At 33.6% G+C, this 23,908-nt stretch overlaps 1 protein-coding gene across 1 annotated transcript in view; it reads left to right on the top strand.

Annotated features, from left to right (window-relative positions):
* The first annotated feature begins 7,703 nt into the window (after positions 1 to 7,703).
* Positions 7,704 to 23,908, top strand: part of LOC141608949 (putative disease resistance protein RGA1) — a 31,282-nt gene continuing 15,077 nt past the window's right edge. Inside the window, exon 1 of the mRNA XM_074428253.1 lies at positions 7,704 to 7,946. The gene's annotated coding sequence lies outside the window, so the exon portion shown is untranslated. The remainder of the gene's footprint in view (positions 7,947 to 23,908) is intronic.

Raw genomic sequence — 23,908 nt, 5'->3', positions numbered from 1 at the left:
TCCACCACCCAATACCACCATTACAACCCCCCACTCAACCCTCGACACAACCCACCCAAGGTCGGCCCAAGACAACCACGAAAGGTGGGGTAAAAATCTGTCTTAAGGTGGTCACACAATAACAACAAATAACCCAATTTAACTCGGTCAAACTCGTTATTAGTGGTCAACGGTGGTCAAAGGGGTTGTCACTGACGGTCCTTGTACGGGTCAAAGTCGAGGTGGGTCAACGGTATTAATTAAATAATATATAAACAAGTTTAAGATGGTTTTACCTTACGATCTCGAGACGAAGGGACGAAATCTCCAAATCTCCTGTTTCTCTCTTCTCCCTTTTCCTCTCTTAATTTGTGTGGATTTTGTGAGATATTGAATCGATAAGATGGGTGATTAGTGGATAAGGAGAGGATGGGTGGAGTATATGTATAAGTGGACATATCGTATCATGTATCTATATACGCATATTGTATATTATTAATATTCCGTCTCGTACATAACTCATAAATACAATATAATATTATTTATATAATTATAAAATACGGGGTATTACACCATCTCCCGATAATGGCTTCACAATAAACACCGATAATGACAACAACATCATCCTTGTCATCTCAATACTGTAACGGAATCCACTCATTAAGGTACTCACAACAAAGATAATACATAATACAATCAGACAAACAACCATGAACTGAAACTGAGTAGAGAAACCCTACCTTTTCGCTATTCCATAGAAATGCATCAATCATATCATGTCAAGCAGGAATCCACATCATATCATACCCTACAATCAACAATCATTCCCTATCACTAGGTTATTTATGATTGACAAAATGGTAAACCAATATCCACAAACTCACCTCGAAGAACAACTAGATGTTGACGGCGGCGACGACCCGACTCGTTGACTCCCTGCATAAGCTATCTCCTTTCCCGGATTGGGGTTCAAAGTTAACTCACGATCGGGTGGTGAGAGATGAGAGAATTCGGAGAGGGAGGAAATTAGGTTTAGAAATGATGAAAAGTATCGTGGAAATGAATTACATCATAACCTCCTTGTTATACAATAACACGCTGTCGGAACACTTACTCGTTCGAGTATGGAACATACACGGCCGAGTACCCTGCACTCGGTCGAGTACCAATGTTACTCAGCCGAGTGACCCTTACTAGGTCGAGTATTCGATAAAGAATGTGATATAACTTCCTCTTCCATATATACTAAGGGTCTCTCATGGTCAATGGGTCAGTCAATAGGTCCGTAACAAGGCGGGTATTACAATAAGCAAGTGAGGTTCCATCCTAAAATTAATTGGTGATAAAAGGAGTAGCCCACTAACTTATAAGCTAGCCTTTTCACTATATTCTACCGATGTGGGACAGTGCCTCTCACACACATATGGGAAGAGACCTCAACAATCTTCCTATTTTACATGTGTGTGCACCGAAACTCCCTCTCACTTGGCGCTACTCCACACCCAACACAACCCCGTGTCCATCCGACCAGGCTACTCCGCACGATGCTACTCCGCATCTCTGGTCAACCAAGGGAGAGAGTCCAACGGTGGTGCTGCTCCGCAACCAAGACGCTACCCCGTGCCATCTCGAGCACCATCACCACATCGCACCTTGCGGTCCCATGCCGAACCATGGGCTCTGATACCACTTGTTGAGTCCTCGCAGTGGGCTTATAGAAGTAGGTGCATGAGACCGACCCATAAGCAAGTGGGGTTCCATCCTAAAACCAATTGGTGATAAGAGGAGTAGTCCACTAACTTATAAGCTAGGCTCTTCACTATTATTCTACCGATGTGAGACAATGTCTCTCACACACTTATGGGAAGAGACCTCAACAATGGGGCTGGTTGTGACCGAGTAAGGAAGGCATTCTAGGATCTCCTTTTTGGAGACCGAAAGTCGTCTCTTGCACAAGCCGAGGCTATGCAGATTGTGTCAAAAGGGGTTAAAGGTGGATATTTTGATGTGGCGGAGGCGATGTTCGCTGAGATTAAGATCTGTCTCTCTCTCTCTCCAAGGCGGCCGGAGCTTGGTCGTCAGAGCGACCCTAATATAGGTGAATGTTTATTGTAGTTCTGTCCTCATTTAGGTGAGTGTGTGGCTTCTCTCGCAATCTTTTAAATCTAGCTTGTTTATGAGATAAGAATAACGAAGATTTTCTTTCATTTCCCCTTTCGCCATGTGTTATATACTTTTGCTGGCTCGGACGATATTTGTTTATAGAATGGCTTTGTTAGTGCTTCATTTGGGAGTGTTACTCTGGCAATTTATTGAAGTGTGTTACCATTTCATGAACTTGCTAATGACGCCTGGTGGCGGCAATGAAAATGGAGCTACTCAATCGGTTGGCAGCTCCAGCCCTTGTCCGTCGGTTAATAGTATTCTACCATGATATGATTGCTAGAGTATTAGAGTAGGTAATAGTATTATAACATAATTGCTAGAGTATCTACCTAGTATAAAAGCTAGGTTTTTTAAAGCTTTTTGATTGGCCAATAATTTTTAGTATTTGAAAAACTTTTATTTAAGTAGGCCCTCCATGTTCATCACAATCTTTAATTACTCTCTCTCCTTTTCTTTCATTAATTACACTTTATGAAAAAAAAAAAAAAAAAAAAAAAAAAAAAAAAAAAGTGAAATCCTCACATATTTATAAAAACACTTCACATTAACAATAAAAAAAATAACTTATAAACATGCAAGTACCAGATCTCAATCTTTTCACTCATTAAAATCTAAAAATAAAAAAGTATTCTAAAAACAAATATTACTAACCATTGAAACAGAAGGTTTGGGCACAATTATATTTTTTTTTTCATGTGCTTCAATTTGCTTTATAAAGAAATTTTTGTAAAACAAGAAAAAAATGAAAAAGAAAACATCCACCAAAAATATACTCCGTAACATAATTAGTAAGCAATATTAAATCTGGACAAAGTATTAAGTCCTTTTTAGGATCGGTATTATGGGAATTTTTTTTTTATAATGAAGCAAGTTAAATTGGGTGAAAAGAATTAAGAAATGGACTAAAGATGATAATAGCAGTGAAATGAAGGGCAATAAGATGATCAGGAGTGGTATTATTATCAAGGATTTTTTTCTATTATCAAAACAATTGAAATGAGTGTGTTTTATTGGTTATCTATAAGGTGGATCAACTAGGTTTTATAGTGGGTAAGTGCTGGCAAATTCGACCCATTGTTTAAGTGATGTTTCATTGTTTCGATTCTAGCCCATGACTTATCTGACTTAATTAACCCATTGTTTATTTTTAGAATGGACAAGTACATATGTTAGGGTTTTACCTAAACATATAATTATTGCCTTAAATAAATGACGTTATATAGGTCGGGTGAAAGTATAAGTAAGATTATAGGAGTTACGAGTCGAGTTAGGATCAATGTACGGGTCGAAATGAGTTTTTGATACTATTTTTTGGATCGAATTTTAAAAAAAAAAATTGCACTAAATCTAATATTAATAATTAAATCAGATTTATCGCTTACGTTTCTTTTAGTGAAACAAATATAAAAATTAAGTTTTTCTTATTTTCATTTATAAGATATATACTTATTTTGATTATCTCATAATAACCGCATTGGGTACATGGGGTTGGGGAATTTTATTTTCGGGAATTGTTTGATTAGTCGGTACTCTTATTAATTAAGAGAAATATACCGCCGAGTAATATGTGAAAAAATTATTATTTTCTAGCATTGTTTGATTAATCAATACTCTTATTAATTTGATTTTTTAAAATTATCATAAAACTGAATTTTTAATTGTATAATTTAAAGTATTATTATTAATATTTAATTATTATATCAATTAGATTATATAAATATTAGTTTTTTAAAAATTATATTAGTGACTTATATGTTTTACATTCACATTTAAGATACATTTATCTTTGATTCAGGGAGTCGGTGGCGTTTCAACCTGAATTAACGTATTATTTCGGCCTAATTGGGTCCTAAGTCAAGATTTGTCGAACGTGACCTTCAAAATGACATATTGGGCTAGGTCAAACTTTAACAGGTATACACGATTCAGCGTTTACCAAATTTCAAATTTATTTTTTTAACTTACTCGGTACTTATCTTTCGTACATATAACCCGTATTAAATGCATTAAATTTTATATTAATAGTGATAGATTTAGGGACTTGCGTAGTTAGGTGTATAGTTTTAACTGGAGCCATGACGGTGATAGACTGCATATTGCCCGCATTAGACTTATCCTTCATATTCCAGTGAATTTTAAGTCCACTTCAATAGAAGACAGTCCCCATAGCTATTTTTTTTGCTATGACAATAAGCAAAAGTCATGGCCAGTTCTTACCTAAAGTGAGCATTTATATTCCAAAACCGCTCTTCAGTCATGGAGACTTTTATGTGCCTATCTCCAGGGTTACAAACAAACAAGGCCTGAAGCTATTGATTTGCGACAATAATAAGCGTACATCGAGTACGACAACCATCGTATTTTACAATGAAATTTGTGAGTATTTAATAAAGTTTTAAATTATTTATACATTTGTAGCACATAAGTACATCATATGGTAGTGATTAATAAATAGTAATTGAAATTATATGTACGTCGAATTTCCAATAGTGAACTATTATATTGTCACGACATTGCACATTTGATCACGCTCATTTTTATGCGCATATATTTAATAATAGCAATTGCTATACGACCCGTGCATTTTTTGCACGGGTTTAAAACTAGTTAGAGTAGGTAATAGTATTCTAACATGATATGTTCTTTCTAATTACAAGGAGGTATAAGTTTAAGGTTAACTAAGAGCTTAAATAAAGTGTTCGCTCATTAAAAGAATCCATCGTCTTGCTAGACTCCAGGGCAGCTCATGGGGATTGGATTTGGAATGGTTGTCACTGCCCATGAACTCGTGAGAGTTGCTGAACAACTCGCTCGGGCTAGGCATGAGCTCGCTCGAGCTGGGCATGAGCTCGCTCGAGCTGGGCATGAGCTCGCTCGATCTCGCCTTGCTTTTCTCTCCATTAGTCTTTGCTGCCTCATAATCCATTGGGACTGGTCTTTAGGTCGTGGGGAATGTCCTTCATTGCTCGAAAACTTGATTTATTGGCCTACGGGTCCTTAGTTTTGATCTCCTCTTGATATTTGGTCGTTGGATGCCTCCATTTAGCTTCAAAATGTTCCGTTTATGCAAGATTAGCGGTATCTCACTGCGAATGGCACAAAACCTTATAGAACAACAAATAGGAAGCTAAAAATATATGAAACGACACTAATAGTCACAAAAAGCATGAGAAACGAGGCTAGTTAAGGGACTTAATGTGCGTAAATATGAGTCACATCAGTTACTCCAATTCACATGAATTGTAGGTTCCCATGAATTTCAATTCCTCCATAGTGGAGGAAGTTGCTTACCTAGGCCCCCCTAGATAAGTAGGAATGCTTACATGAATTGCACTTCCTTCATGGCAACCAAACAATATTTTATAATTCACATAAATTCTAAAATCATGTATTTTATGACATTTAAGGCAATATAAATTCCTATGTGCAACCAAACAACTCCGAAATAGATTGACAAATTAAACCAACCCACTTGAGTATGGATAATAATCATAAATTAAATGCTCTGGATTATGTTTCTTTGTGTGAATTTAAGGTAGAATATGAATATTAATAAATATGAGGTGAAATATGATAATAAATCGTCATCCATTTATCACCCCGCGGATATCCACCCACCTAAATTAATATACACTATTCTTTTTTACAATTTTATAAAAATGAAATGCTTAGGAAAATTACCAAAAAAATTTTAACAACCTCAATATTCGAAATTTTAGTTTAACTAATTGTTTTTTATATATCTTTAATCCTCTCATACATTTTTTTTTCACACTTTGAATCTTAATGATGTGTTAATCTTGAAAATTGATTGATGAATAATAGTTAAATCATTAAGGTTGAAACTACTCAGTGTATATCCATTTCACCCGCTTCCTATGTGGCTACGGATATAGACGAATGGAAAAAATATTAAATGGTTATGGATATGAATGATCGAAAAAAAAATATTAAATGGATATGGATATGAATATGGATGAGCGAAAAAAATACTAACTAGATATAGATGTGAATATGGATTCACTCCATCCATATCTTAACTATTGTCATCCCTACGTATGAGTCTCACATTTACGATATCATATGGCTCCATCGAGTAAAAATTGATGGTTTTAAAATGTGGTGAGTAGAAATTTCCTTGAAATCCTTGGCAATTGAAATTTGTCACAATGAATAAAAAAGAAAAGTAAACAAATAATTGGGACGGAAAGAGTATATATATTTTTATTTGTGTATATTTACATATATAAAATTCTAAAAACTCATTTTTCTTCGACTCGGAATCTAATGGTAAAAGCAAGTCCGGTACCAATCTGTTTCTTTGGTAAGTTATAAATTTTTAAAGCTCTATATTTGATAAAACTAGATGAAAAGATAGTTGAAAATTGAAAAGTTAACTAAAATTAGAAAAGATAACTAATAAAATAACTAAAAATTAGGAGATGATAAAACCCAATAACTAATTATATAAAAATTGTTTGACAATCTACCTCAAGAATTAGATAATTCCTTAATATTATAGTTTAACGAGTAAAAAGGAAAAAATAAACATAAATTCTCAATTGTGACGGGCATATCCGTCGCAAGGTTGCGACGGGTCAATTATTACCCATGTGGAGCATATAAGACAAAAACATAGTGCCTAAGGAGTAGCAAATTGTTTTATTTTATCTACTCATATGGGTAGTACTTGACCCATCGGATATATTCGTCACAATAGAGTAGGGATGGCAATGGGTGAGATATGGATGGGGTGGAGCCATATCCATATCCATATCCATTTAAATTATGGTCATCCATATCCCACCCTCATCCATTTAATATTTTTTCATTCATCCATATCCATATCCACCGTGTGAAGCGGGTGGAGCGGGTACCCGTTGGATATTTTCACAGCATATAAACTTTAAAGATAATATATCGTAAAAAAATTGCGGCGATAAAATTAAAAGGCATACATAATTCAAGTAACAATATGTGTTAGAAAATAGCAACCCAGTATAAATCCAAAAACAAAGTGTCTTTGCAAAGCAAGTGACCATACAAATACGTCACGCCAACTACAAAGAAACCACCAACGCATTATATTATTGATTATACTAACAAAAGTAAGTTACTTTGATTAGTGAAAATAACAATATCCACATAAACACAAGTTTTACTTTTCCTAAATAACAGTATGATATTAAAACCAAGTAAAACTTCTGATAAAAAAAATATACTTTTAAAGGGAAATCATTAATGACCTAAATAATTATTAACTTAATAAAAAATTAATTATAAATATTAATTCCGGATATCCACGGAGTGGTTAAGCGGGTGAGAGACGGTAATCCATATCTCACCCTAAATTCACCCATATCCATATCCTACCCTAAATTCGAAAAAAAATCGTCATCCATATCCCACCCATTTAATTTCGGGTGGATGGATATCCACAGGGTAAGGGTGGGACCATCCCTACAATAGAGACTTGCTGAAAAATAAAATAAAAGCAGGTTATTTCTCTTCTGTAAAGCTCTCATCTCAAATATAGAATCTAAAATAAAATAATTTCTACACACTTGCGAAAAATACAAAATAATTGATATTTTGGCTAGGTATATAAAATGTCTTCCAATTTCTTCCCAAATATAGAATCTAAAATTGCACATTTTATACATATTCTGCGGTTCTACCTATCCCAGTAGTTATAAATCTATAATATTAGTGATTGCATTCATTGCCCTTAACATCTCATTCATTTCCTTAACTTCTCATCATCACTTGGAAGAGTCGTTGAAACTCACGTCACTGTCATGGTATATTTCTCTTCTGTAAACCTCTCATCTCTCTATTTTCTTCTTGTTGGGAGCGCCGGTGTCTTTTTTTTTGGCACTGTCAGTATGACAGTATGTGTTGGAGATTGGATCAAATTAAGGTCAGCTTATAAGGTTATGATTTTTTTTTCCATTGTTCGACTTTTCTGGAATTGATGCATTTCCCATCTACAAACCCCCACCCCCTTTCTCCTTAAGTTATTTTCATTCTGCATCTACTTTTTTTTCCTGGATAATTAAATATACTCCTTATTTGATACTTTATTTATTTAATTGAATGGTTTACATTTATTTTATACACAGATACACATATATGGATGTTAATTTTCCTTTGTTCATATCTTTAACTGCATATAATACACTTGGTATGACATTTTAAACAAGATTTTATATGAATATATTTTATATTATATATATTAATATATTAATTTGCAAATTCTTCTCATTACAAAAGTGCGCAAAAACAAAATGTAATTATTGAATAGTACCCAAAAGGTAAATGTAAATTATTCAACAATTAATCTCACTATAGATCATTATAGACGGATATATCCGTCTAAAGTGAAAGAGAGGTCAAATATGCATAAAATGGTGATTTTTTTGGACCCACCATGCAACTTGTTGCTTATCTTATGCTTAAAGTGGGTGAATATTTTCCCCGTTTTAGTCATTTGCTTTTGATTAAATGAGTAATCAATCAATACCAATTTTTTTTTATAAGAAAAAGAAACTTGATCAATCGAAATCGACCTATAACATCCTAACGAATGTGAACGGTAATTGAAAGTCAAAAACTTTTAAATTACCCAAATCATAAAAATAAGGGAAACAAAGAGTACAAATAAAAACTTTCAAAAAAAGTCTTTTGAAACTTTAGAGCACCCACAATAGAGAGGATTGAGCATCCTCTTAACCCTCTCTCTCTTCTAGGAGGACATCCTCTCTATTGTGAGGCATATGTTACATGTCCTCTTAGTAAGAGGAAGATGGTTACTTCCTCTACTTTTAGAGGAAAGTAAAGGAAAGTAAACATTGGCCCTAGTGCCTACTAACCAACCATTATTTTCTTTGTGTCTAATAATTTATTTATTTATGGGATATTCTACATGGTACCCCTCAGCTTTTCGACTTTCTACGTGGTACCCCTACACTTTTTAAAACATACATGGTACCCCTAATTGCTGTCATTATCACTAAGTGCACCCCTAAACTTTATTTTCGGCCAATTAAACCCAGTTTTAGGCGTTAAGTGATGACTTGGGTGCGTAACCAAGCTTGTCATTTATTATCCCATGACATATGGACTCTATTAGGCTCAATATCCATCTCGATCCTAGTATTTATTGATATATATGGGCTAAAAAATTTTTGACGGGAAATTTATTGATCCCATGCCAAATTATCACGTCCAAAGATGGATATTGAGCCTAATAGAGTCCTTATGTCATGGGATGATAAATGACAAGCTTGGTTACGCGTCCAAGTAATCACTTAACGCCTAAAACTGAGTTTAATTGGCGGAAAATAAAGTTTAGGGGTATACTTAGTGATAATGACAACAATTAGGGGTACCATGTATGTTTTAAAAAATGTAGGGGTACCATATAGAAAGTCGAAAAGTTGAGGGGTACCATGTAGAATATCCCTTTATTTATTTATCAAATATGAGATTATTTGAAGTAAGATTAATAATTTAAGAGGATCCTCTTTGTTGTGGTAAGAAAACTAGAGGAGATAAAGAAAGAGGGTGATAATAATGGAAAAATAAGGTAAAAGAAAAGATATTGAGGTGTCATAAAAATAGAGGGTGAGTAAAAAAATAAGAGGAAGGTAACATCCTCTTTATTGTGGGTGCTCTTACAATCCCACCGGAAACTGACAAAGAAGTAGAAAAAGAAAAGCAAATAATAAAAAAACTAACAATATGCTAGTCACTTCCTCTCTAAGCGCACTTGATATAGAAGTATTAGGTTAATAACACACACTCACTACTACAAATCCAGGCAACTACAACGCTCATTTAACAACGCTTATTCACGAAAATCACCATAAGACGTTGTAGAATGGATGGCGCGAATTTTACTAAACTTAATTACAACGGTTATGTGTTGATAACCGTTGTTTTAGGTTTTAACAACGGGTCAAACTTTCACAACCGTTGTTAATATAAAAACTAATAACAACAGTTTACTCTGTAATACATTATAACCGTTGTTAATAATTTGGCGCAAAGTTAGTGAAAAGTAATTACAACGGTTATATATAAACCCGTTGTTAATACTTTTTAACAACGGTTTTCTAAGGACCCGTTGTTAATATATTCTCTAATGACAACGGGTTTATGTGTAAAAACCGTTGTCAATACTTTCCATAATATAAACCACACAAACACAGATCAGCTACAGCCATAAACACAAACCTAACACAAACACAAACATACACAAACACAAACACACACTTTCCCATCGTCTCTTTCTCTCTTTCTCATCGTCGCTTTATCATCTCCGTCACTGTTGTTGTCATCGTCTCTTACTTTCTCTAATTATCAGGTAAATATGCATGGTTTAATTTAGGTTTTGTCATCTCAGTCATTATTTTCTTTCTCTAATTATTTCATTTGCATGTGTTTTTATCGATCATTATGTTTTTTCTTTATGTATTATTCGCTTAAATTAGTTTTGTCACTGTTGTTTTTCTGCGTTTATTAGCTTGTAAAACAAATTAAATAAAATAAAACAAAGAAAAAGATGATGGAGAGAAATGCATAATAAACTTAATTAATCAAAATATATATATATATATATATATATATATATATATATATATATATATATATATATATATATATAAATACATAAAAAAAACGAATTACATTGCTAAAAATGCAATTCTTAGATATGCATAGAGAGTCTTATTCTCTTCTATGATATCCATCCTCTCCTCCTTTGCTATTTGGAGGTTTCGTTCAGCAGTTGCTATATCGTCATATAGCTGCAACATTTGCTACTCTGTCAAGCCATTTTTTTTTTGGCGTCCTTGAGTGCGATCCGAGCTTCCTCAAGGTAGCTCCTGAACCTGCCCTCGATGTCCAGCAACCGGCGGATGAAACTCTTGTTGTACTCGGTGATAATTAGACCTGGCAAAATCAACCCGACCCGATTGACCCGACCCGAAAAGGATGACCCGAGACCCGAAATCGACCCGAATTGCTGAACCCGAATGACACCCGAAGCCCGAAGTGACCCGACCCGAAAATGACCCGAGCTTTCATGGACCCGTAACAGACCCGACCCGAAATGACCAATCCGAAACCACTCAACCCGAAAATGACCCGACAAAATATAACTTTAATTGACCCTAATAGACTTGAAATGTCTCTTTTCTCTTAATCTTTGACCCGAAAATGGCCTGACCCGAATTAACCCGACCCGCTTGACCCGAAACACACCCGACCAACAAACCCGAAATAGACCCGTAACCCGAAATGAACTGACCCGATCCGAACTAACCCGAAAATTTGAGAAACCCGAAATGACCCGACCCAAACCGGCCCGACCCGAACCCGACCCGGTTGACCCGTTTGCCAGGTCTAGTGATAATGCATGTCTTACGGATGGTATCATTCATTGTTGAAGGAAGTTTGGAGTTTGTTTGAAAGATTTAGGGTTTGGAGTTTGTTTTAGCAGTTTAGGGTTTGGAGATAGTGAGATAATGGAATGGTTATTGAGATAATGCATGAATTTATACTTAGTAATGTGTCGTTTGAGTTGTTTTTTAATTAATATATGTTTAGGAAGTTGTGCCATCATATCTGCTTCAAATCTTAGAACCCTTCTCATTCCATATATTGTCCTTTCATATGCAGGGATTTGGCAGTAATAATGCATGCATCGGAATTATAAAGGGCAGTTATAATGCATGCATCTAGTAATATATAATTTTTTTTTTTTTAAATCAACAACGGTTTTTTAAAAAAAACTCGTTGTCTTTAATTATAACAACGGTTTTTTCTACTGTAACCGTTGTTATAACTTTCCCACCAAAATTTAGTCACACTTTCCACAACGGTTTTTTCTACTTTAAACCGTTGTTAATAGTTTTCACAACGGGTTACTTAGAAAAACCAACCGTTGTTAAAACCTTTAACAACAGATGCTTTAACAACGTCCGCTTTTTTATATAACAACGGTTTTTAACCGTTGTTATAGCCTGTATCAGTAGTAGTGACTAAATGAGATAAGCTAGCCTGAAATCTAGTCCTGGCCTTTAGGACAAAAGACCACGTCTTTAAACACCACCAACCCTATATGACAGATACAGGAGTCCCATAAATTGCAGTAGATCATAAATAAATTAATAAAAAGATTCAAATCTCCATTTCAAATCAACAAATGAAAATGGAGAAAACAACCTAAAAAAACAAATAACAGTTTCTAATGGAGTTTTGTTGAAATTCATTCATGAGATTAAACCTCATAAGGTATTCTGTTTAAATTTTTGCCTATTTTAAACTTTCAAGCTAAAGATGTACGATTATAAGTAACCCTCCGATGTTAAATATGGAGTGTACAAACCATCATATATATATATATATATATATATATATATATATATATATATATATATATATATATATATATATATATATATATATATATATATATATATATATATATATATATATATATATATATATATATATATATATATATCAAAGTTCTTATAAGTCTCTTATATATTTTGCACAAATACTATCCTACAACCAGTTGTATAGTAGCATTGTACAACCGCCTCAAAGTTGTTGAGCTCTTATACAAAGTTGTTGAGTTATTTTATAAGTTATTGAACTATTTTATGAAGTTATTGAGCTTAATAATTATTTTGTTAAGCTCAATAACTTAGTATCATAACTCGATAATTTTGTTAGTAGAGCTCGATAACTTTATAACAAAGCTCAATTACTTTAAATAAGTTGTATATACAACCAATTGTATAATACATTAACTGTATATTTTGAGTCCCTAAATCCTTACCACATCCATAAGATCAAGCATTGTGGATGGTTGAGATTGAAAACAAGAAACACACTTAACACTAGTTAGTTTCCTATACACTAATTAATTCCACTTTCTCTCTATAGCCTTAAATCCCTTAATTATACATTTACTAATGATAATTCATTATCATGCACATTTAACACTACCTTTTGTCTTCTTATACTTCTAAGTTTATGCAAATTTTATGACACTTGTACTATTTTACAAGTTCAACTTTAGTTGTTTACGAGTGTAACTTTAACAAAAAAAAGTGTAACTTTAAACAAAAAACGATTTTGACGTATATTATTTTGTTTTTTGTAATTTTGAAACAAGTTTACGGCATTTTATGATTTTTAGAGTGTAACTTTAATCATTAATAATGTAACTTTATACTACGAAGTCATTTTGTCGGATATTATTTTGAAATTTGTAATTTTAAAGCAAATTTACGACAATTTTGCGTTTTACGAGTGTAACTTTAATTTTTTTCGAGTGATTTTGACGGATATTATTTTAAATTTTCTTAATTTTAACACAACTTATTATAAAATAATTGACTTATTAGTGTAACTTTAGTCTTTTAGAAGTGTAACTTTAGCCTTTTGAGAGTGTAATTTTAGTCAATGAGAGTATAATTTTAGTCTTTTGAAAATGTAATTTTAGTCCACTGAGAGTGTACTCTTTAGTCTATATTAAAAGTGTAATTTTAGTTCATTGAGAGTGTAACTTTAGTCCATAGAAACTGTAACTTTAGTCCAGTGAAACTGTAACTTTAGTCTATATTAAAAATGTAACTTTAGTCCATTGAGAGTATAACTTTAGTCATTAAGAGTGTAACTTTAATAGAGATAAGTGTAACTTTAATAGAGAAAAATATAACTTTAATAGAGATAGTGAAACTTTAAAAGAGAAAATTGTAACTTTAATAGAAAAAAATGTAACTATAATAGAGATAAGTGTAACTTTAACATTACTAGAAGATTAAAATCAACAAATTCTATGAGATCTATTTATTAAATCTAAGATTAAAATAAAAAGATCTCACAAAAATAAACAAGAACTCAGAAAATAATAAACGAAATCAACAAATTTTACTACATTTTAACAAGACGATATTCTAACAAGATGAGATTTGAAAAAAATATAAAAGAAGACGATATTTGATATAAAAATATAAAATAAGATCTTAATAGCAACAATAACCCACCAACAATAACCACCACCATCCTATTTTTAAAAAATAAAGATGAAATTAAAAAAAAAATTAAAAAAAAAAAGAAGAAAAAAAACTAACTGAGAAAACGCCAACCATCACCATAAACATAAAAGCAAATAAAAGAACTACCACGACAACAATAATAAGTAACAATCACCACCATAATAATTTAGAAAAAAAAGGAAATTAAAAAAGAAAAAACATAGACCTAGCCTCACAACACACGACCGACACCACCATTACCACACGACCACCACACCTACTCACCATTACCACATGACCACCACACCTACCCCTCATTTTTTTTAAAACTCAGATCGGGCCATCAAGGAGGAGATGAGGAGGTGGCCGTCGGGTTAGGTGGGGCTGGAAAGGCGGCAGAGGAGGAGATCCGGTGTCGTCGTCGTTGTCGAGGAGAAAGTAGTGGTCAGTGGTGGTGACGGGACGGACGCATTGGTGGGTGGTGTTTGGTGTATGGCAGTGTGAGGTTGTCGGAGTGTCGGTTGTCGGAGTGATGGTTGCGGTAGTGGAAGGTGAGAGAGGAGATGTCAGTGGTGGTGAGGGGACGCCCGGCGGAGTTGGTTGCCAGTGGTGTGCGTAAGGGTGAGGGTGAGGGTGAGTGGTGGTTGTGGTTGTGGTTGTCAAGGTGGTGGTGAGGGAGATGAGAGTGATTTTTTGGGTTTTTTTTTGTTAGGATGAGAGGAGAGGTTTTTGAGAGAGAAAGTAAAGGAAATTGTGTGGGATGAGAGATAATTGGATGGGAGCAAAATGTATATATATTGAATTAGTGGTTAATTAGGATTAATTAGTGTGGGTAGATAGAAAGAGAGTGATAAATTAGCTTATTAATCATGATTTTTGCCTCTTGATCTCAATCCTCCATTTTCAAGATCCAAAGATCTATAATGGGACTTATGGACTCATACTTTGGAGGTGGACTCATTTGATCTTAATATATATATATATATATATATATATATATTAGATACCAAGGGACCTCTATGTAATTAAATAAATTTATACAAATTAATAGTTATACTATATAGTTTTTTAATCGATAGCGTTGTGTGATGTACCTGAACAAGGGATTTCAATGTAAATATTATGTAGTTTTGGTTGAAGTATATATATTTAGAGAACACCACAATATGGTGAGTTTCCTTAAAATAAACAGGTCCTACTTATAGTATTAATTAATGTAAAGATGTTAATTATTTAACATATACAAATATAATATAAGTATGTTATATTTTTGAAACTCTTAAAAGTAAATAATTGAATCTAGATTTCCAAAAAATATAATATTTTATAATTCATTTGATTTGTAATTTAATTAGTAAATAACTAGTGTAATTCCCGTAAAATGCACGGCTTTTCTAGAGAAGGATATTAACTCCTTTTGAAATTTAATGAGAAACTATACTATCGTTGTGTCTCATATTATGAGTTGTAAAATATAATGATGCGGGAGCATTGCTCGACAGTGAAAATGAAGTTCTTATTAGTCGAAATGTAGCCAAATAGTAGAGGGATTCAAGTTTGGCTCGAGTTGTGTGACGATGTTGAAATGGGCTGGCACCGAAGAGGCATGGGCTGAAAACACGGTTGCTAAATAACCGAATACCAGACTTGTGTTCGGATATTGGTAGCTGGTGTTAGATTTTATTAGTTATTAATTTATCTTCAAATAAAAGATATTATTCTTAGCTTATTATCTAAGATAAGTTAGAGATAGAGATAATATCAGATTTTATTTAGTTGTTATTTGATTCTTATCTTTTTCCCCAAGATAGCTTGGAGGAGGAGTTAGTATAAATAGGGTCTCTTGTAAACCCTAATTTTCAGATTATAAGTTTTCAATAAAAGTTTACATATTGTGAGCTGTCAAATTAATCTTGCGAGGCTAGTTTTTTATTTCTTCCTTGAGAGCTCGAAGTTATAGTAGGTTGAGCTATAACCTTGCGAGGTTAGAACGAGATTCACTATCCTATTCGGTTACCTTGTTCCAATTCACGCGCATCATTCAATCTAATTCTTGTTTCCAATCATTCACACAAAATTTCTCACACAAATAGCTTGTTATTCGTTAGTTTTCAAGATTTTCAATCCGTTTTAAAAATTATTCCGCTGCCAGTTTTACAAACCCTAATTCGTTCGTTCAAAACCTACGAATTCTATATCAAATTAGTTACCAGAGCCTAGGTTTTTGATTTATTTCCTAATAAATCAGTATTGGGATCATTTGCGTAGGTGAAAAGCAGGAAACGACGATGGTTCAGAGAAGCCATGGAAGGACGATATGGATGCGATGAGAGCAGAGATTGGCCAGATCTCATATATTGTGAAGAACATAGCAACAGTTTTGACTAAGAAAAAAAAGAAGCAAGATAAGGGCAAGAAATCCTATTCTCGTGATTATTCAAAGAATTCGAATTCTTATTCGAAGCCAGAAACTACCACGTCTAGTAGCAAGGAGACACGAAAAGAAGACCGAAAAGACAAGGGCAAGGGTACGGCGGTTGAAACGAAGGATGAGAGATTGAGGAGGTGTTTTAAGTGCCAGGGATATGGGCACATTGCCAACGAATGTCCGCAAAAGCGAGCCCTAACGATTCAAGAATTGGTGGGCTTAGTTCCGAACTTTGTACTCCCCGAACAAGAATCGAGTTCAGTTATGCAAGAAGACGAAAGTAGCGACTGGGAGGTGCATATTGTTGACCCTTACAATGATGAGGAGAAGGAGGTGTTGGTAATTCGAAGTCTCCACATCGAGGCTGCTCACGTTGAGGAGGAGCAAAGGGAACGATTGTTTCACTCTCGTTGTAAGGTAAACAATCAGCTTTGCAATCTTATTGTTGATAGCGGTTCTTGCACTAATGTCGTATTTTAGCACTTCCTGATTTCGACAAGTTGTTTGAGGTCGAATGTGATGCGAGTGGCGTTGAAATTGGCGCTGTATTAGTACAAGAGAAAAGGCCAATTGCATTTTTCAGTAAAACGTTAGGTGGTGCGAGGTTGAATTACCCAACTTACGACAAAGAGTTCTATGCCATTGTGAGAGCATTGGATCACTGGAGTCACTATTTGCGACCTAAGCCTTTTGTATTACATTCTGATCATGAGGCGTTGAAACATATACATGGGCAGCAAAAGTTGAACCCAAGGCACGCTAAATGGGTCGAATTTTTACAGTCTTTTACATTCTCATCAAAGTATAAGACGTGAAGTTCGAATGTTTTAGCTGGTGCACTTTCCAGGAGGCATTGTTTGTTGGTTGAGCTCGATGCAAGATTGTTTGGGTTTCGAGCATATTAAGGAATTGTACAAGGTTGATACGTCTTTTGCTAAGGAGTTTATTGAGCCTACTGGAGCATATACATTGCAAGATGGATTTTTATTCAAGGGAAATCGACTTTGCATTCCACAAAGTTCAATTCAAGAACTACTTGTTCGCGAAGCTCATAGAGGAGCAATAGCTGGTCACTTTGGTTCTAATAAAACTTACGACATTGTAAGTGAACATTTTTATTGGTCAAAGATGATTAAGGATGTTCAAGAAAACGTGGCTAAGTGTGTCGTGTGTCAGAAAGCGAAGAGTTCCTTTGCTAAAGGGCTGTACACGCCATTACCAGTTCCAAAACAGCCTTGGAACGAGGTGAGTATGGATTTTATACTCGGGTTGCCTAGAACGCAGCTTGGTAAAGACTCAATAATGGTTGTTGTTGATCAGTTTTCGAAGATGGCTCATTTCATTCCTTGTCATAAAACCGATGATGCTACTAATGTTGTTGATCTGTATTACAAAGAAGTGGTTCGTTTACATGGAATCCCACTTACCATTATTGTATCGGATCGCGATGTAAAGTTTCTTAATTATTTCTGGAAAACGTTATGGCGTTTGATGGGAACTAAATTACTTTTCAGTACTTCTCACTATCCACAAACAGATGGTCAGACGGAAGTAACTAATCACACTCTTGGAAATTTGTTGAGAGGATTAGTTAGCAAGAGCACAAAGGATTGGGATGTTAAACTTGCACATGCCGAGTTTGCTTACAATCGAACTCCATCTGTTACTACTGGGAGAGCTCCATTCAAAATTGTGTACGGAATCAATCCATTTCTGCCTATTGACTTGGTTCCAATCCCAAAGAAAGATCTCATGAGTTTCGAAGCAAAAGATACACAAGCGACATTTCTTCGTACTTGTGAGTAGGTGAGGGCTCAAATTGAGAAGGCGAATGCAAAGTATAAGGAGAGAACAAATAAGCATCGCAAACAGCCCGTGTTTAAGATATGAGATCTTGTCTGGCTACACTTGAGGAAAGAACAATTTCCATCGAAGCGGAAGAATAAGCTTATGCCGAGAATTGATGGTTCGTTCAAGGTTTTGGAATGTTATGGTTCAAATGCCTATAAGCTTGAGTAGCCAAGTGGGTATGGAGGTGTGAGTGCTACTTTCAACGTGGGAGACTTGTAACCGTATCTGGATGACGACAATTTAAGGCCAAATTTTCAAAAAGAAGGAGAGAATGATGCAGGAGCATTGCTCGACAATGAAAATGAAGTTCTTATTAGTCGAAATGCAGCCCAAATAGTAGAGGGATTCCAGTTTGGCTCGAGTTGTGTGACGATGTTGAAATGGGCTAGCACCGAAGAGGCATGGGCTGAAAACATGGTTACTAAATAACCGAATACCAGGCTTGTGTTCGGATATTGATAGCTGGTGTTAGATTTTATTAGTTATTAATTTATCTTCAAATAAAAGATATTATTCTTAGCTCATTATCTAAGATAACTTAGAGATAAAGATAATATCAGATTTTATTTAGTTGTTATTTGATTCTTATCTTTTTTTCCCAAGATAGCTTGGAGGAGGAGTTAGTATAAATAGGGCCTCTTGTAAACCCTATTTTGCAGATTATGAGTTTTCAATAAAAGTTTACATATTGTGAGCTGTCAAATTAATCTTGCGAGGTTAGTTTTTTATTTCTTCCTTGAGAGGTCGAAGTTATAGTAGGTTGAGCTATAACTTTGCGAGGTTAGAATGAGATCCACTATCCTATCCGGTTAGCTTGTTCCAATTCACGCGCATCATTCAATCTAATTCTTGTTTCCAATCATTGACACAAAATTTCTCACACAAACAGCTTGTTATTCGTTAGTTTTTAAGATTTTCAATCCGTTTTAAAAATTATTTTGCTGCCAGTTTTACAAACCCTAATTCGTTCGTTCAAAACCTACGAATTCTATATCATATAAGGTTCACTCGTTTTACCCCGAATAAGATTTGTGTGTTTTACATATTATTTTGTCAACATTGTTTTTTAAGAGAATGATATCCCTATTTACTAAAAGAATAGGCGAACTCTAAATTTTCCTACCATATTTTCTAAAATAAGGTTTAGTTTTTTTTATCATATTCTATAATAAGTATGGAGATTATAATACACGTGATACTTTATATTTATATAATATATGTCATTTAGTATTTCACATTTTATACAAATTTATCTCCATGTCTTTTTATGATATAAAGAGGAATCCTTTTTTTTGTTTAAAGAATCATATGATAAAAATTCATTGATTTTTTATGATAAAAAGTTGCGGCTAAAAATATATTATCAGTAAAATTTTATATAATAACACCATTAATCTCTCGTTAAGAGAAAAGCTTTCATTGAAATAATCATTTCATAATTAATATGATTTTGATTTTATTTTTTCAAATTAAAATATAACGATGAGAAACGTAAAAAAAAGATTATATAATTTAAATTTCATAAATCTTCTATTTACTAAAAGAATAGGTGAAATTTTAATTTTTTCCGCCTAATCATATTTCCACATAAGGTTCAGTTTTTTTTAGCATATTCTATTAGTATGGTGGACTATAATACACATAATACTTTACATTTATATATTTATGTCATTTAGTATTTCACATTCTATACAAATTTATCTCCAAGTCTTTTTATGATAAAAAGAGGAATCCTTTTTTTTAAAGAATCATATGATAAAAATTCATTGATTTTTTATGATAAAAAGTTCCGGCTAAAAATATATTATCAGTAAAATTTTATATAATAACACCATTAATCTCTCGGCAAGAGAAAAAAATTCATTGAAATAACCATTTCATAATTAATATGATTTTGATTTTAATTTTTCAAATCAAAGTATAACGATGAGAAACGTAAAAAGAAAGATTAGTTAATTTAAATTTCATAAATAATACACTAAAAAGGTAAAACTCTATATATACCGTGTATACATTGCACATGATCTAAAACTAGTTATATCATTACATATTTACACATTAATTGATGATCTTTTGACTACAATCAGATAAGATATATATTAAGAAAGATTTTATTTGTTTATGGCTTGTAAATATAAAGAGGATAATAATAAGAATAATTAATGAGAGTGGGAACCACTATTCAGCATAATTAGAGGGGTAATCTTGAGCGGGAAAAATTGAAATTTTGTTATTCATTTAGTATATAGGGGTTAATGATTGCTCTTAAATAATATTCTAATCTAATATTTCAGATTTATTTAAATATATTAACTCCAATACAACTAGATAATCAACTAATATGATAGTAATAACCACCCATGTGAGTTGTAAAAGCAACAATAATAGCAACGGGAGTAGTGAAATTAACAATAATAAATGCGGGAGTAGTGAAAGGAAAAATAATGACGGAGGAAAAAGTAAAAGTAATAGTAGTCACAACACATGTAGTGAAAGTAACAATAGAAACAACGGGGAGAGTATGAAAAATTAACTAACAATTCGATTTTAAGAAAATATTAATTTATTTAAATATATGAGTGACAAAGCTAACGGATTAACCGTAAAAATAGCAGGGGTAGTTAAAGAAACAACAGTAACCGAGCAGGTGAACGTAATATTATTAATAGGGAATGTAGTGAAAGTAATATTATTAACAACGGGAGTGGTGAACGTGTCTCATAACTTTTTGATTAGTTTTACATCTCATCATAATTTCAAGATATAAATTGTAAATGTATGTGTTAACCAAATTTAGCGAATTATGTTTCACAGAAAATAAATTTAAATGGTAAATAAAGGTAGTCGAGCATCAAACCTAGTGCATAACATAAAGAACTATCATAACTTTTTTCCATCAAAGACCTAAACTATAAGAATTCTCAGTTAAGGACCTCAACATCTAAATCTGTTAACTTCCCGTTAAATAATCATGAGTTGACAGAAAAATAAAGTTCAATAAAAAAACCCAAGATGTGTGAGTCTAGTGGAATTCCAGGGTAACCTCAAAGCCTCCTAAGGAGGAATTGCGAGGTCATGGGTTCGATTCCCTAGATGAACACTTTCCTGGGGACCTGACGCCCGGAGAGGGAATAATCCCCGCGGGAAAGAACTCACATGGTACAGGCGCCTAGCAGGGTGGGGTCCTGTATCCGGGGAGGATCCAACCTCCTCGTCATCAAAAAAAAAAAAAAAAAAAAAAAAGTTCAATAAAAAATACTCCGTAAAATTCTGGTTTTATTTATGTAGATTTGAAACCCTAAAGTCAAATATTTCTCGAGCACTCATGTGTTACTTCAGCTTGCTTTATCCATCAATTCATCATTCCTCCATTACCTCCACTTTTCATCATCAAAAAATTCATTTCCCCTAATAAACAAACTCCCAGCCAAAAAACAATGCGGATAAATCGTTGACTATGGATTGTTATTTTGTACTTCCACCTGTCCTTGCTCAAGGGAGCGTGTTTTTAGGCCTTATTTGGATAGGAAAAAAAAGGAGGGAACGAGAGGGGAGGGGAAGGAGAATAAGAGTGTGTTTGGATAGAAAGATTTGGAAGGAAAAGAAAGGGAAGGAGTGTAGGGGATTTAAAATCCCTTGTTTGGATAACAAAAAAGGATGGAGGGAAATGGAGGGGAAGAGATTTGAAGGGATCCATTTTCCCTCCTCAAAGCCTAATCAAAATCTCTCTACAATATGCAAGATTTGGAGGGAAAATTGTATCCAAACACTCACACCCCATTCCCCCTCCCCTTCCCTTCTTCTCTCCCTTTACCTTACCCCCCATTTTTCTCCACTTTTGCTATCCAAACACATCCTAAAGGGGTGATTTTCCCTCCAAATTTTGCCTATATTGGTAGAAAAATAATTTGTCTTGTAGGAGGGAAATTGAGGGATATATTTTTCCTCCTCTCCAAATCCCTATACTTTTATTTTGCTAACCAAACAATGAATTTCTCATCTTTCTAATTCCCCCTCCACCCTTTTCCTTCAAAATTCCTCAATCCAAACACACCAAATCTTGTCTATCGTGAAAAAAATTTGATTAGACTTGGGGGAAAATTAGATCCCTCCAAATCTCTCCCCCTCCATCCTCCTCCACTCTCATTTGTTATCTAAACAAGAGATTTTATTCCCCTATTCTCCCTTTCTTTCTTTTCTCTCTAAATCCCTCAATCCAAACACTCCCTTAGTTTTGGCATAAAAACCTAGAAAAGATGAGGGGGCCAATTATAAGATGACAAGTGAATCAAATTGGATGTGAAACATCAAATTGCTTATCAAATGCAATCCTAAAATAGAAAGAATAACAATTGACTGAGACAACCAAAAATAAAATAGAACAACAAATGACCGGGACTGAGGGAGTAGATTGTTTTTGTTTTATCAGCAAATTTCAGGATTTGTATTTTTTTACATTGTTATTTTTGTACGAGAATCGCGATCTTTCGACTTGAGTTATTTACACGGTTTACGTTTCTCCATTTACAAATTACAATTTTTATCTTTCCCTAACTGTCTCGTAAAAGAAATTTTTACTCTGAAAATGTAAATCTTTTCAATCTCTACTTACTAGTTATTGTGGTGTTATTTTTTACAATTTTTATCTTTCCCAACTTATTTTTAAAAGTAATTACATCTTTTTTCCCCAACAAATAAAGACTTTATTTTCAAAGAATTAATGGGATGATTTGATATATTGCTAAGATAGATGAACGAAATAAATTTGCAGATTTGAACAACATATTAGTACCAGCGAATGGAAAAGGGAAAATTTTGCACTTGAATTTTATTACTATAAGAGAAACAAATCAATTTTTATAAAATCACAAATTCCTAGAAAATATAAGTTGACAGCAAAACTGACAAATTTTGGATTGAGGCCCTTAACCGTAAAGTTTAATAGTAATGGTCGTTAATTGGAAAATATGCGATAATTTAGATCCTTATCTTATGATTAACTCTGTTTAAAATACAAAAAGGCTACACATACACGAGGTGTATGGAAAGACAAATAATCACTACCATCGCGGCACGTGGTAAACTAGAGTTAACATCTATTGGTGAGTGTAGGGTTACGTTAATAATTTTAGATGTGTGATTAACTTGTTAAATTACTCTAGCTAACTACTCCCTCCATTCAACTCCATTTTACATGTTTGTTTTATCACGTTTGTCAACGCGACTTTTACGCGGTAAATATCTTTAGCTACGTATTTGCAAAAATTATAAAAGTTCGATATTTTTAATGTACTCTTAAAGACGAATCAAATAAGATCCCACATGAATATATTTTAACTTATGTATCGAGAGAAAATTGAAGTTGAATGTCCGTTTGTGAATAGTGTATAAAAGAGAAACATGTAAAGTGGAGTTGAATGGAGGGAGT

Source organism: Silene latifolia, chromosome 10, assembly GCF_048544455.1.
Source record: "Silene latifolia isolate original U9 population chromosome 10, ASM4854445v1, whole genome shotgun sequence".
NCBI lineage: Eukaryota > Viridiplantae > Streptophyta > Magnoliopsida > Caryophyllales > Caryophyllaceae > Silene > Silene latifolia.
The sequence above is the reverse complement of the archived record's forward strand: the minus strand, read 5'-3'. Positions and strand labels throughout refer to the sequence as shown.